At 43.6% G+C, this 12,867-nt stretch overlaps 1 long non-coding RNA gene across 1 annotated transcript; it reads left to right on the forward strand.

Annotated features, from left to right (window-relative positions):
- The first annotated feature begins 1,941 nt into the window (after window positions 1-1,941).
- Window positions 1,942-9,675, forward strand: LOC140203004 (uncharacterized). The gene is made up of 3 exons (XR_011887259.1): window positions 1,942-2,028; window positions 5,569-5,668; window positions 8,918-9,675. It is a non-coding gene; the product is annotated as an uncharacterized lncRNA (long non-coding RNA).
- Window positions 9,676-12,867: the final 3,192 nt, after the last annotated feature.

A 12,867-nucleotide genomic window follows, 5' to 3' on the forward strand; every position in this document is an offset into this window, starting at 1 on the left:
AACATATCAACTCCTGCTTGAGAAGGAACTTGGAAAGGCTCCATCGCAAGTCAACAACAGATACCATTTCATTGGCTCCTCACTCACCCTGGAACATCTGAACAGTGAGGATACATACTTCAGGATGCTCTTCATTGATTATAGCTCAGCATTCAATACTGTCATCCCTTCAAAACTGATCAATAAACTCCAGGACCTAAGCCTCAACACCTCCTTGTCCAACTGGGTCCTCAATTTCCTCACTTGCAGACCGCAGTCAGTTTGGATCGGGAACAATATCTCCACAATCACCATCAGCACACTTCACCATCTACTCACTTCACACCTGTGACTGCGTGGCTAAACACAGCTCCAAAGCCATATGTAAGTGTGTGGCTGACATCACGGCCATTGCCAAATCATCGTACAGTCACGAATCGTCATATAGGAGGGAGATTGGAAATCGAGCTGAGTGGGTTCACATCATCATCCTCTCACTAAGTGTCAGCAAGACCATGGAGCTGATTATTGACTTCAGGAAGTTTATTGGGGGATCAAGCTGATTATTGACTTCAGGAAGGTACTAATTGGGTATCAAGTGGGGAGGGCCAGCAACATCAAATTCCTCAGTGTTATCAGCTCAGATGATCTGACCTGGGTCAAGCACATAGATGCCAATACAAAGAAAATACAGCAACACCTCTACTTTCATATATTTGCGTAGCTTCGGCATGTCATCATAAACTTTGACAAACTTCTATAGATGCGCGATGGAGAGTATGTTGACTGCTTGTCTGGTATGGAAGCACCATTGCCCTTGATTGGGAAAGCTTACAAAAGGTAGTGAATACATCATGGTTAAAGCCCTCCCCACTACTGAGGGCTTTTGCATGGAACATTGTTGCAAAGCAGCATCCATCATTAAAGACCCCCGCCATCCAGCTCATGCTCTCTTGTCACTGCTGCTATTAGGAAGAAGATAGAGGAGCCTCAGGAACCACACTATCAGGTTCAGGAACAGTTACTATCCCTTGGCCATCAGGCTCTTGAATCAGTAGGGATAACTTCCTTCGCCCCAAATATGAACTGAACACAACCTATGGGCTCACTTTCAAGGACTCCTCATCTCATATTCTTGATAATTATTGCTATTTATTTATTAGTATTGATTTTTTTCTATTTGTATTTGCAGTTTGTTGCCTTTTGCTTTTTGGTTGTTTGCCCATCCTGTATGTGTTTTTTTCATTGGCATACTTTGAATGCCTGCCTGAAAATCTATTCAGGGTTATATATGGTGACATGTATATGTACGTTGATAATAAATATACTTTGAATTTACCATAATTTTAAAAAATATAATACGCTGATCAGCTTGAATATTCCTGGTCAGGACTGCTCAACGGAGGGCAGTATTTGTGTAGCATTTAGATGGCCCATTCAACTCCTCCTGAGTCTTTCATACTGGTCATCTCAGAGGACAGATCCATTCCTAATTCTGCTGTCTAGCCACCCTACTCTCCAGGCCTTCTCTAGCTGTCATAGTGAATGCCCAGATTGGACACTAATATTTCCCTCTTGTTGGCACAGAGTGCTTACAGGTTCCCTGCACACTGGGCAAACTCCTGTTGCCTGGTTCAGCACACGTAATAGTGCTATGACAATAGTTTTCAGGCTGTTATCCCTTCAGTATTGTGTTTTGTGATTCACTATTCTCTGGCTGGCAAATCTGCATTGAAACTCCCAAAGACAGTCTGTGGCCTCGAATGAACTAGGCAAGTTGTTTGAGCTCCTCACGTCTCAACATGCATTAGTGTGTGAACTCTGCAATGGACCATGTTATGGGTTAAAACTCCCTCTGCACGCCAGCAACTGCCAGCCCTGCATGCCCAGCTCCCACAGACCGTAATGTTCAATTTGCATGAGGAGCAAGAGTTCATAAGGTCAGCTCATTAGTGACAAACAATGAGGCTGAGCTCCCACGTTTACAGCCATTGCTTTCCTTTGATAGATTCGCTGTACAGAGTGGAGAAAAAGTCTGTTGAATCAGAGGTGAGTAAATCTATACATTCCATTCCTGTCAGTCACACAGGGTAACAAAGCAAGGATGACAGAGGGACAGCGCCTTTTTACTGAAAAACCCTGTCCTACCCCCTCTGCACATAATCACAGACACTGGCAGATTCTGGGTTTCCAGCCAATCTTAAGTGTTAGTCTCTCTCCATGATGGGACAGCGACAAAAATCATTGTAAATTAATCAGTTATTTCAGCCCATCATTGTAGGATAAAGCGCCCAGTGTGAAATCATCAATCAAATAGCACAGGCCTGGCACGTATCTGCGGTCTCCGTTTCCTTGGCAACTCAATGAAAGAATGTTGTGTGTGAGCTGTGTTCTATGTTTATCCAATGTGTGCATGTGGGAGCCAGGGATAATAGGTCAGAATGTATCGGGGGCACAATTACTACATTGCACTGACAGTAAGCACTTAGTGTCAGTGTGTCCAGCTGTACCATTCTAACAAGGGTCCAGGCTCGAAATTTTTAACCCAGAAGCTCAAATTCCTTTCAATGAATTAAGCTGGTGCTTATCAAGCTGGTCCCATTGCATTTTCTCAACCAGTGCTACTGGTAACCAGGGTACCAGTTCTAGCTCAGTCAGTAAAACCCTTGTCCAAAGGTAGAAATGCTAAAGGCAATCTGATATTCCATGGCACTGCAGGGAAGGGTGGGCAAGTGTTAAGATGGAATATTAGACTGAAGCCCCATTTACCCTTACATGGACAATAAAAGATCCAATAGAACTATTTTTAGGAAAAATGAGGTGTCTTGTGCCAGTGCCTTGGCTAACATTCAAAACCCAGAAGGCTAGGTGATTGTCACATCTCTGGGTAAGTGAATGGAAAGTTCCCTCAGTACAGCATCAACTGGCAAGGCACAGCTTAAGTCAATCAAGTGAGAAGGTATTTATCCTACCCCAACTACTAATCTTCCAGGATTATCCCAGAACCACTAAGAATTCAGTCATCTGTGCAATGTCACAGCCATTTCAGGAACAAGATCAATTGGGCATGGTAATTGTTTCTATCTTCTTTGAATATTTTTATTTAATAACACTTAACTTCATTGTAAGGTAACAAGACAAGTATTATAACTTCTAGCAATAAATCGAACCAGAGTAACAATACTATGACTCCACCTACATGGTAGGTGTTTGTTTATGTGGTGTTGGCTTGTTCCAATGGCATTGGTAATCAACACCATGAGTAAAGTGCTGCTTAACTGTTGGCATGATGTTTCTCAGATGATATAATGACCAGACCTTTCTTGGTCTTCAGGGTAAATGTGAAAGATCTATTGCACAATTTTGATTTGAGTCCGGGAGTGGAATCTCCCCATTGATTTTTTTTTGTGATCAAGTCTGGAGTTGGATTTACATGTGCAAACTTCCAACCAGAAGCAAGAACATCAGAAACCAAGCAATGAATTTAGCAATAGATAAAGCTGGACAATCTGCCAAAATGACAAGAAGTGACATATAGAAGGTATTTAAAATGTTGTTAGCCATAGGTGAGGTGCTAGAGGACTGGTGGATAGCTAATGTTCAAAAAAAGACTTCAAGAATAAGCCAAGAAACTATATGCCAGTGAACCTGACACCAGTAGTAGGTAAATTGTTGGAAGGTATTCTAAGGGACCGATATATAAATTTTTGGATGGACGGAGCCATATTGGATATAGTCAACATGGCTTTGTGCATGGCAAGTCATGTCTCATCAACCTCGTAAATCTTTTCAAGGATGTTACCAAGAAAGTTGATGAAGGCAGTGAATGTTTTCTGCATGGACATTAGCAATGCCTTTAACAATGTCCCACATGGGAGGCTGGTCAAGAAGATTCAGTCACTTGGCATTCAGGATAATTTAGTAAATTGGATTTGACATTGACTCTGCGGGAGACGCCAGAGAATAACAGTAGATGGTTGCCTCTCTGACTGGAGGGTTGTGACTAGTGGTGTGCCACAGGGGTCAGTGATAAGTCCGATGTTTGTCATCTACATCAGTGATCTGGATGATAATATGGTAAACTGGATCAGCATATTTGTGGATGACACCAAGAATGGGAGCATAGTGGATAGTGAGGAATACTGTGAACATGGCAGATGGAACTTACTGCAGAACAAGTATGAGCTGTTGTGCTTTGGAGGACAAACCAAGATAAGACGTACACAGTGAACGGTAGGGTACTGAGGAGTGTGAAAGAACAGAAGGATCTGGAAATAGAGATCCATATTTCCTTGAAATTGGTGTCACAGGCAGACAGGTAGAAAGCTTTTGACATATTAACCTTCATAAATCAAAGTACTGAGTACAGGAATTGAAATTCAATTCACTTCAATTTAGGTTTAATTGACATTCAACCATACATGAATAGAGCCAAACAGACAGCGTTACTCTGCGCAAAACGCAGTACCAACAGTCACACTCAGCACAAAGCACATAATAGCATATACAAGATAGCAAGCACGTGTAAGATATTAGTAAAATACAGCCACACAAAAAAAAACCAGACCCTGAGTCCACAAATGCCGCAGAAATCTGCAGTCAATCACAATACAGCTTGTCTTCTGCCGAGTGAACACTGGGGGCAGCACTGACTCCAGCCTGGATGCTGAGTCGTACTGCCCCTGGTGGGGTGCACTGGATATTATGTTGAAGTTGTATAATATGTTGGTGAGACTTAATTTGGAAGTTATGTGAAGTTCTGGTCACCCACCTACAGGAAAGATATCAACAAGATTAAAAGAGTACAAAAAAATTGTACAAGGATGTTGCTGGGGCTTAAAGACCTGCATTATATAGAAATGCTGAATAGGTTTGGACTTCTATTTCCTGGAGCATAGGAGAATGAGGGGAGATTTGGTCGAGGGATACAAAATTATGAGAGGTATGGGTGGGAAAAATCCAAATAGGGTTTTTCAACTGAGGCTAGGTTGGACGAGAACTGGAGGTCATAATTTAAGGTTGAAAGGTGAAATATTTAAGGAAAACCTGATGGGGAACTTCTTCACTCAGAGGGTGGTGAAAGTGTGGAAGAGCAAAGTGATGGATGCAAGTTTAATTTCAAAATTTAAATGAAATTTGGATAAGTACATAGATGGGGAGGATATGTAGAGTTATGGCCCTGGTGGAATAACAGTTTGGCACAGACTAGATGGGCTGAAGGGCCTGTTGCTGTGCTATAGTTCCCTGTGACTCTGACTAAGCTCACAATAGTGACAGCACTTCAAAATACCCCATCTGCTGCAAAATGCTTTCGGCACGTCTAGAGGTCATGGAGCCACTTTAGAAACACAAGCCCTTTCTATTATTGGCAAGCTGTTTACAAAATCTATTGGCCTAAAAATCCTATTGCACAGGACAAAGTTTATGTCCAGTAAACAATAATGTTTTACCAGGAAAAAAATCGTGTACATTTAACGCCAATTATAAAATATGCAGAATTTGTGGTCCCTCAGTGGATGTGATACACTGAGATGCTGAACCAAATTGGGACACCAGCTCTGGATATCAGTCGTACCTTGTGGCCCACAGGTGACGTAGAACACCAGTACAGAAACAGCCCTCAGGATGATTGCAAGGCCTGCTTTGGCTTTGGCGTTGAAAGGGACCTGCCTGTGGGATCCAATATATGGTAAGAAAGTCTCTTAACAGCAGTTCTGCTTTGCTCAACACCTACACCTTCCGCCATGATAGCACTTCCTCGCCAGGCTCTGCTGCAGACTCTAACCCCACCATCACATCTGTTCTCAGTGTGATTAAAACCCTGACCTCAATCGGGCTTACTGCACTCTGGGCAGAAGGCTTTCCGCTGTGGGCTGCTGCAGCCAGTGCTGTCCCACCAACCACTGGTTTCCTGTCATGGAAACATTTCAAGGCCTTTCTATCACTGCTTCATGATCAACAGCTTGCATGCAAACAACTTTAACCTTGCAAAAGCACTTCGCGGGATAACACTTGAGTCTAAGAAGGCATTAGAGATAAAGGACTTGATCAGCAGTAGTTTCACTTGCAAAAGTTTTACCAGCTGCACAGTTTGTGTGAAAGGCACAACCAGACAAAGAGTGTAAACAACACTGCCAATCCAATACAAAATTAGATCAGATTAGATTATGAGGACACTCAGTCGTCGTTTATTGTCATTTAGAAATGCATGCATTAAAAAATGATACAATGTTCCTCCAGTATAATATCACAGAAACACAAGACAGACCAAGACTAAAACTGACAAAAACCACATAATTATAACATATAGTTACAACAGTGCACAGCAATACCATAATTTGGTAAGAGCAGACCATGGGCACAGTAAAAAATGCCTCAAAGTCCCGATAGCCCCAACATCTCACGCAGATGGTTGAAGGAAGAAAACTCTTCCCGCCATGAGCTTCCAGCGCCGCAAACTTGCCGATGCAGCATCCTGGAAGCACCCGACTGCAGTCTGACTCTGAGTCCGTCCGAAAACTTCGAGCCTCCGACCAGCCCTCCAACACCGAGCACCATCTCTGCCGAGCGCTTCGACCCCAGCCCCGGCCACTGTGCCCTCGCATTAGGGATTCGGGGCCTTCCCCTCCAGAGATTCTAGATCACACAACAGCGGCGGCAGCGAAACAGGCATTTCAGAAGTTTCACCAGGTGTTCCTCCGTGCTCTCATGTCTGCCTCCATCAAATCAGAATTGTGCACGGCATCCTACTTGACAGATAACAGATATTCATCACCAGAGAGGCCGCGCGCGCTGCATCGTGCCGCCATCTTCTCCTCCTCCTATGAAGAATATTGGAAATACCCAGGTCAAGCAGCCTCTGAGAAAAGAGAAAGAGTTAATGTACCAGGTTGTTGCACCATCAAAGACCCCTAGAAGACTTCTTCCACAGCCACCAGTTTCATAGACCCAGACAGGTACAGCCATCTGTACCTCTTCCCAAAGAACCAGGAAATACAGCGGGACTGTCATGGTGGAGCCATGTTCTTGTCTCTTAGAACTTTGGACACAACTTGTTCACCTTCACCATGGACATCCGATCCTCCCACACCTCCACCTATAACCCAAAGGTCTCTAACCTTTGCCTTGAGGTGGAAATGGAGAAGCCGAGAAAGGAAAGAGTCAAAATTGGACTAAGTGAAAAATAACAGCGGAGAGAAAATGGTTGCCAAGGTGATTGAATTCTGCAAAAGGAGTAGGACTGGAATATGCCATTTGTCCATGCATTCCACAAAGAGATAGGTGTATTTTTGATACATGTGCATTCCCATAGCCTTGCCTATCCTTTGGAGGAACTGATAGGAGGTAAAGGAGGAGTCGTTTAATGTAAGGAAGAGTTCAATGAAGAGGAGGAGGGTGATGTTGAGCTGGGCTCTTATTAAAAGGAAGAAGCAAAGGCCTTCAGGCCACCCTAGTGAGGAGGCATTGGATGTTCATGTTGAAGGTGAACAAGTTGGATACAGGGGAGAAATAATAACTAAGTGCTCAGACACAAGAACAGGCAGAATCTATGGGTTCACCAAGGTGTATCCTGGATATTTTTGAAGAGGTATTGGTGAGCTGTGCTTAACTGAGGACTGAAAATAGAGGCTGTGGGGGAAAGGTCCAGAGGAATAGAGGCCTGTGAGTATGTGGGAGACTGTAACTCGATATTCAGTGTCAAAGTCATAGTCAAAAGGGAGGCTTGAGGAATTTTGTGTGTTTTCAGCCTCTTATCAGCAAGTTGAGCACAATGCTGGGGCATCCTTTGTGAGCAGAATGCTGCAAGTTCAGAGGTTAGAGTGAGCAACCGGAATCATACTGGTGGTTAGCAATGACTGGATCTAGAAAGGATCCATAGAAAGTGAGGGGGTGGGAGCACCAATGGATCAGGAGTTCTTAAGATGGAAGAAAGAGCTCCCAATCTGGGCATAGGGGAAAACATGATGGAAGAATAATTTAGCACTGTCAGGCTTAAATTCTTTCACCTGATACTTAAGGGAGGCCTCCTCTGAGAATGGATCTTCAGAGAGCGAAGGGAGAGTGAAAACACACCAGGGGCGAGACAGCTGAAAGAGTCTGCGTCAGAGGAAAGTGAGAGGTGAGCATGATCCTGAGGAGAATTAGAAATCAAGGTTGAAGAATGTGGCTTCTGCTGTTGGGTGAATGAAGTCACCAGAGAAAATTACTGGTACATACAAAGCAGATTCTTTATCAGCAACACAAGGTGCAGTATGCATCGTATGGAGACGTTTTCAGTCAAAAGGTCTCGCTAGCCCAATGTGGCGCTTGGCATTTTATGTGCCAAATATTGAAGGACAACTCCGTATTTACAATGTATGGACAATATTTTCTTTGAAACGACATAAAGCTTCACACCTACTGATTCGCATCTGCACCACAGACATCCAGGTGAATTTTAATCAGCATTGTCTGGTCTGTGATTCACAGCTTTTAGGAACCCATTGTTCAGCACTGCAACTCCCAATTAAGTTTGCAATACATATTCAAATGTGAAGCCCTGATAGCCAAAGTCAGTTGCTAAATATAAATGCCCGAACACCAAAAAAAAAGGTCTTGCTGCTCTTTCCAATCTCTTTATTTCATATCGAAAATGGAAGGAAGTGGAGAGTGTGCATTGCAACACCAATACCTCCAGGAATACAGGGATTTGCTTTGCAAATCAGTGAATTTGATGCATTTATTTTAGTTCTGCTTTTCAGAAGTGAAAGAAAAATATAAATTCAAAATGTATGCATAACACCCTGGGAAAGGTTTCAGTGCCAATGTAATGGTCTTTCTGTAGAAGCAGTGTTTGGGTTATGGTTAGAGATAACAGGTGCTTTGGAAAGTGATGAAGGGAGGGTGTTTCCACGCTGTGTGCCTGACACCAGAGTGAGCGGGGTCTTTTGTTTGGCAGGAGATGAAGGGAGAAGATGCTGGAGAGAAGAGGTTGTAGGGCTCGACCCAGAGCAGCGCTATGATCAGACAGAGCTCGGGGAGATCGAAGGAGGATCAGCAAGTGGGAAACCGTGAACTCCAACTTGTGCACATTAGACTGTTTCATTGAAATGTGCCCTTTTCTTTTTGTTTACTTTTTCTTTACTAGCCCTCTCGTCAAATTAAGGATTATAAAGCTAAATTGTTTAATTGTATGCAGTGTTATTTCGTGGTGCTGATTTGTAACAAGGTAACGAGTCACACAGCATCCACACAAATGGGGGTTTCAGGGTGGGCTTGCGCCTCAACCTCACACGTCTGGCAGGGCGAGAGATTGTCTTCCCCTAGACTTACACTGCCAACGGAACCAGAATGTTCCAGCTCTTTCTTCTGCCCCTTTTCCTAAATCACTGAAAATATAAACAATGTCAAACACTGTGACAGAACCTATGGTGTTAAACTAGAGAAACGAGTTAGGTTGTGTGTACTGGTCAATTGTTAACTTCCCTGTAAACTATCTCTGGTTTCGACTCCACGTGACAACACCACTTAAATCTCAGAATGGCAGAAAAGAAGTCTGTGGGATGAGGGATAAACTTGAAGATTAATGGGTCAGTTCAGGAATACCACAAAAACAAGAAAATCTCAGATGCTGGAAACCCAAAGCAACGCATGGAGGAACTCAGCAGACCAGGCAGCATCTACGGAAAAGAGCGAACAGTCAATGTTTCCGACTGGAAAGAAAGAGAAGTCAGTGTAAAAAGGTGGGGGGAGGGGATGAAGAAGTACGAGGTGGTAGCTGATAGGTGAAACTGGGAGTGGAGGAGGGGTGAAGTAAAGAGCTGGAAAGTTGACTGGTGAAGGAGATAAGGGCTGGAGAAGGGGGAATCTGATAGGAGAGAATGGAAAAAAGGGAAGGAGGAGGAGCACCCTGATGGACAGGTAAGGAGATGAGGAGAGAGGGGGCAACAGGCATGGGGAATGGTGAAGGGGGAGGGGGCAATTACCTCAAGTTCGAGAAATCAGTGTTCATGCCATCAGGTTGGAGGCTGCCCATATGGAATATAAAGTGTTGCTGCCTCAAACTGAGTGTGGCCTCTGCGGCAATAGCGGAAACCATGGACTGACATGTCAGAATGGGAAACAGAATTGAACCCTATCCCTGGTGTGGTCGTGAGGGAGGAGGTACGAGCAGAACAAGCGCCACACCTGCCCCTACACCTCTACACCTCTTCTCTCACCACCATTCAAGGCTCCAAACAGTCATTCTGCGTGAGGCAACTCTTCGCATGCGAGTCTGTTGGGGTCATCTACTGTATCTGGTGCTCCCAGTGTGGCCTCCTGTTTCATCAGTGATATCGGACATAGGTTGGGAGACTGCTTCACCAAACACCTGATCTCCATCGGCCAGAAGAAGTGGGATCTCCCAGTGGCCACCCATTTCAATTCTACTTTCCATTCCCATTTCAACAGGTCAGTCCATGGCCTCCTGTACAGCCACGATGAGGCCTCACTTAGGCTGGAGGAGCAACATCTTTTTTTACATCAGGGTAGCTTCCAACCTGATGGCATGAACATTGATTTCTCGAACACCTACCACCTTACAGCTCTACCTCCCCGTCCCCTACCTTCTTAATCTCACTTCTCCTCATTCTTTCCAGTCCTGATGGAGGGTCTGGGCCTGAAATGTTGACTGTTTACTCTTCTCCCTGGATGCTGCCTGGCCTGCTGAAGTTCCGCCAGCATTTTGTGTGTGTTGCAGTTCAGGAATACAACATCTTTGGATCCTTCTTATCCTGTATTGGTAAGTATTACATAACTCACACATTCTGGGAATATTAGGGGAAATACATTTCCTAACTGCAGCAATAAATACTCAATTAAACCTGCAGCATGTTACACATATTGTTGTAGCAGTTAAACCCAACATCAGTCATCAACACAGGGCTGGTACTCATGTCCGCGTGCGCGCTGAGGCAAAGCTCCAAATCCTCAGTTTTCTACTGGGCAAGTGTACGAGACCATAGGCTCTAAACTTCACACATACAGAAGGAAGACCGTCCACCAATTTGTTCCTTTGTTTTACACTTTCCCCTGAAACTACAGGTGAAACATTTCGTCAGACAAAGAATAACACAAAACAATAATCTGCTTTATTCAATAGCCAGAACTTGCCCTCTAGATTCCATTCAGCTTCTTAAGTAGCATAGCAGTGCAAAGTGTCTTTTTATACCTTCAATCTTAACAGATTGGTCTTATGTGAATCAGTACTCACGTTCCAATGCTGTTCCCTTTGGTACAAGTCCCTAGCTCACCACCTTGTCCACCTAACACACTCTTACCTGCTTGTAAAGCCTGAGAGCTCCTCCCTTCTGTTTAACCTCCTTCTACACTCAAAGGGGTTTCCAGATGCATGAGTTTATTAACCCAGGCAAATCATTTATTATTTAAGCTCCGAAGAAGAGCTTCCATTAACCACAAAGTGTGGAGTATCAAAAAAAAATTCCCGTATGAAGCATTGCAGAAAGCGAAGCATTTACCGTTGCTCTGCATTACTACGTTGTATTTAATGCAAGTAATTGTCATACATTGCAATTAAATAAACTGGAAATAAGGAAAGAAAATTATTTCTATAATGTCTATTATTGAAAAGGATCTTAAGACATTTGAAAGCACCGTAGGATTTTGCTGAAACAGGAACTCCATTCATTGAACATTTTGCACATCAGAGGTGCCATAAGGAACCTCATTAAAACTGGCACTGAGCCACAGAGAGAGATATTGGGACGAGTGATGGAAAGATAGGTTAAAAAGGTAGGAAAGAAATGTAGAATGGTAGAGAATTCCAGAGAGTAGGCCATTGTTTGTCGGAGAAATTGCTATCAGTAGCTCAATCCGGAGATGGTACAAAGGCCAGAATTAATCCAGCACGGGGATTAATCGATATCCCAGTGGGTTATCAGTCCAGCAGTGGAGATCAGCAGAAAAGGACTTGGCAGTTACTGAAGAAGAGTTTGTAATAGAGAGTGAGGTCAATGGCTTTAATCTTGGCAACATTTAACAGGAGGAAAATCTCTGCTTCTTAAATGGACAATGAGCACAGTGTGAGACATTGAGGAAGAGCTAGAGAGGAAGCGCAGGTCTTCTCTCTAGACTCTAACCATTTGTATTCAGGTGAATCTTGCCAAGGGAATGCAAGTGAAGGTCAGCAGTAACAATACAGCTGCAGAAATTGAACATACTGCTGTTGATTGCTTTGGGTTAGTTGGGAGGCCTGTTCAATGGTGAAGAGAATGTGCAGGAGGACAGTGGAGTCAATGACGTCAAAGGCTGCAGACAGTCTGAAAAGTATGAGAGAGGTTAGATTAGCTTTCGTCACATGGATGTCCACTGTCATAACTTGTCTCATTATTGTGACAGAAGGAAAACGTGATCAAATGGCATTTTAATTCAAACTTATTTCAAGTGGTGCACTGTTGAACCATTTTACTTGATGCAGTAATCTACAGGAAAAGAATGGTCAAAGCTAGGGTAGTGGGTAGGGTGATAACAAAGTGAAGTAATACCAAAGGGGAGGAAGTAGTCAACAATAACAGTGAACCCAAGAGTGGGAAAAGAAGCTGAGAGTCAGCACTTTAATGGGGAGAAACTATTGACAGATGCGAATTGGAGCCAGTGTTGTGTGGGTGGGATGGGGGGAGGCATATTATTAAATATTCGCCCCAATGAGAGAGAGAGAGAGAGACAGAGACAGAGTGTGCATCATGTTAAAGACTGAACATCCACGACTGAAGTACATCGTCTCTGCGTGAACTATGAATTATCCTTCAATTCCCTGTTGGGAATCAATCGAATCCTAGAGCATTCTGCAATATAACCATGCCTTGGGTATAACGGAAAGCATTCTATTGGCCTTTATAACTAGGTTTG

Source organism: Mobula birostris, chromosome 9, assembly GCF_030028105.1.
Source record: "Mobula birostris isolate sMobBir1 chromosome 9, sMobBir1.hap1, whole genome shotgun sequence".
NCBI classification, from domain to species: Eukaryota; Metazoa; Chordata; class Chondrichthyes; order Myliobatiformes; family Myliobatidae; genus Mobula; species Mobula birostris.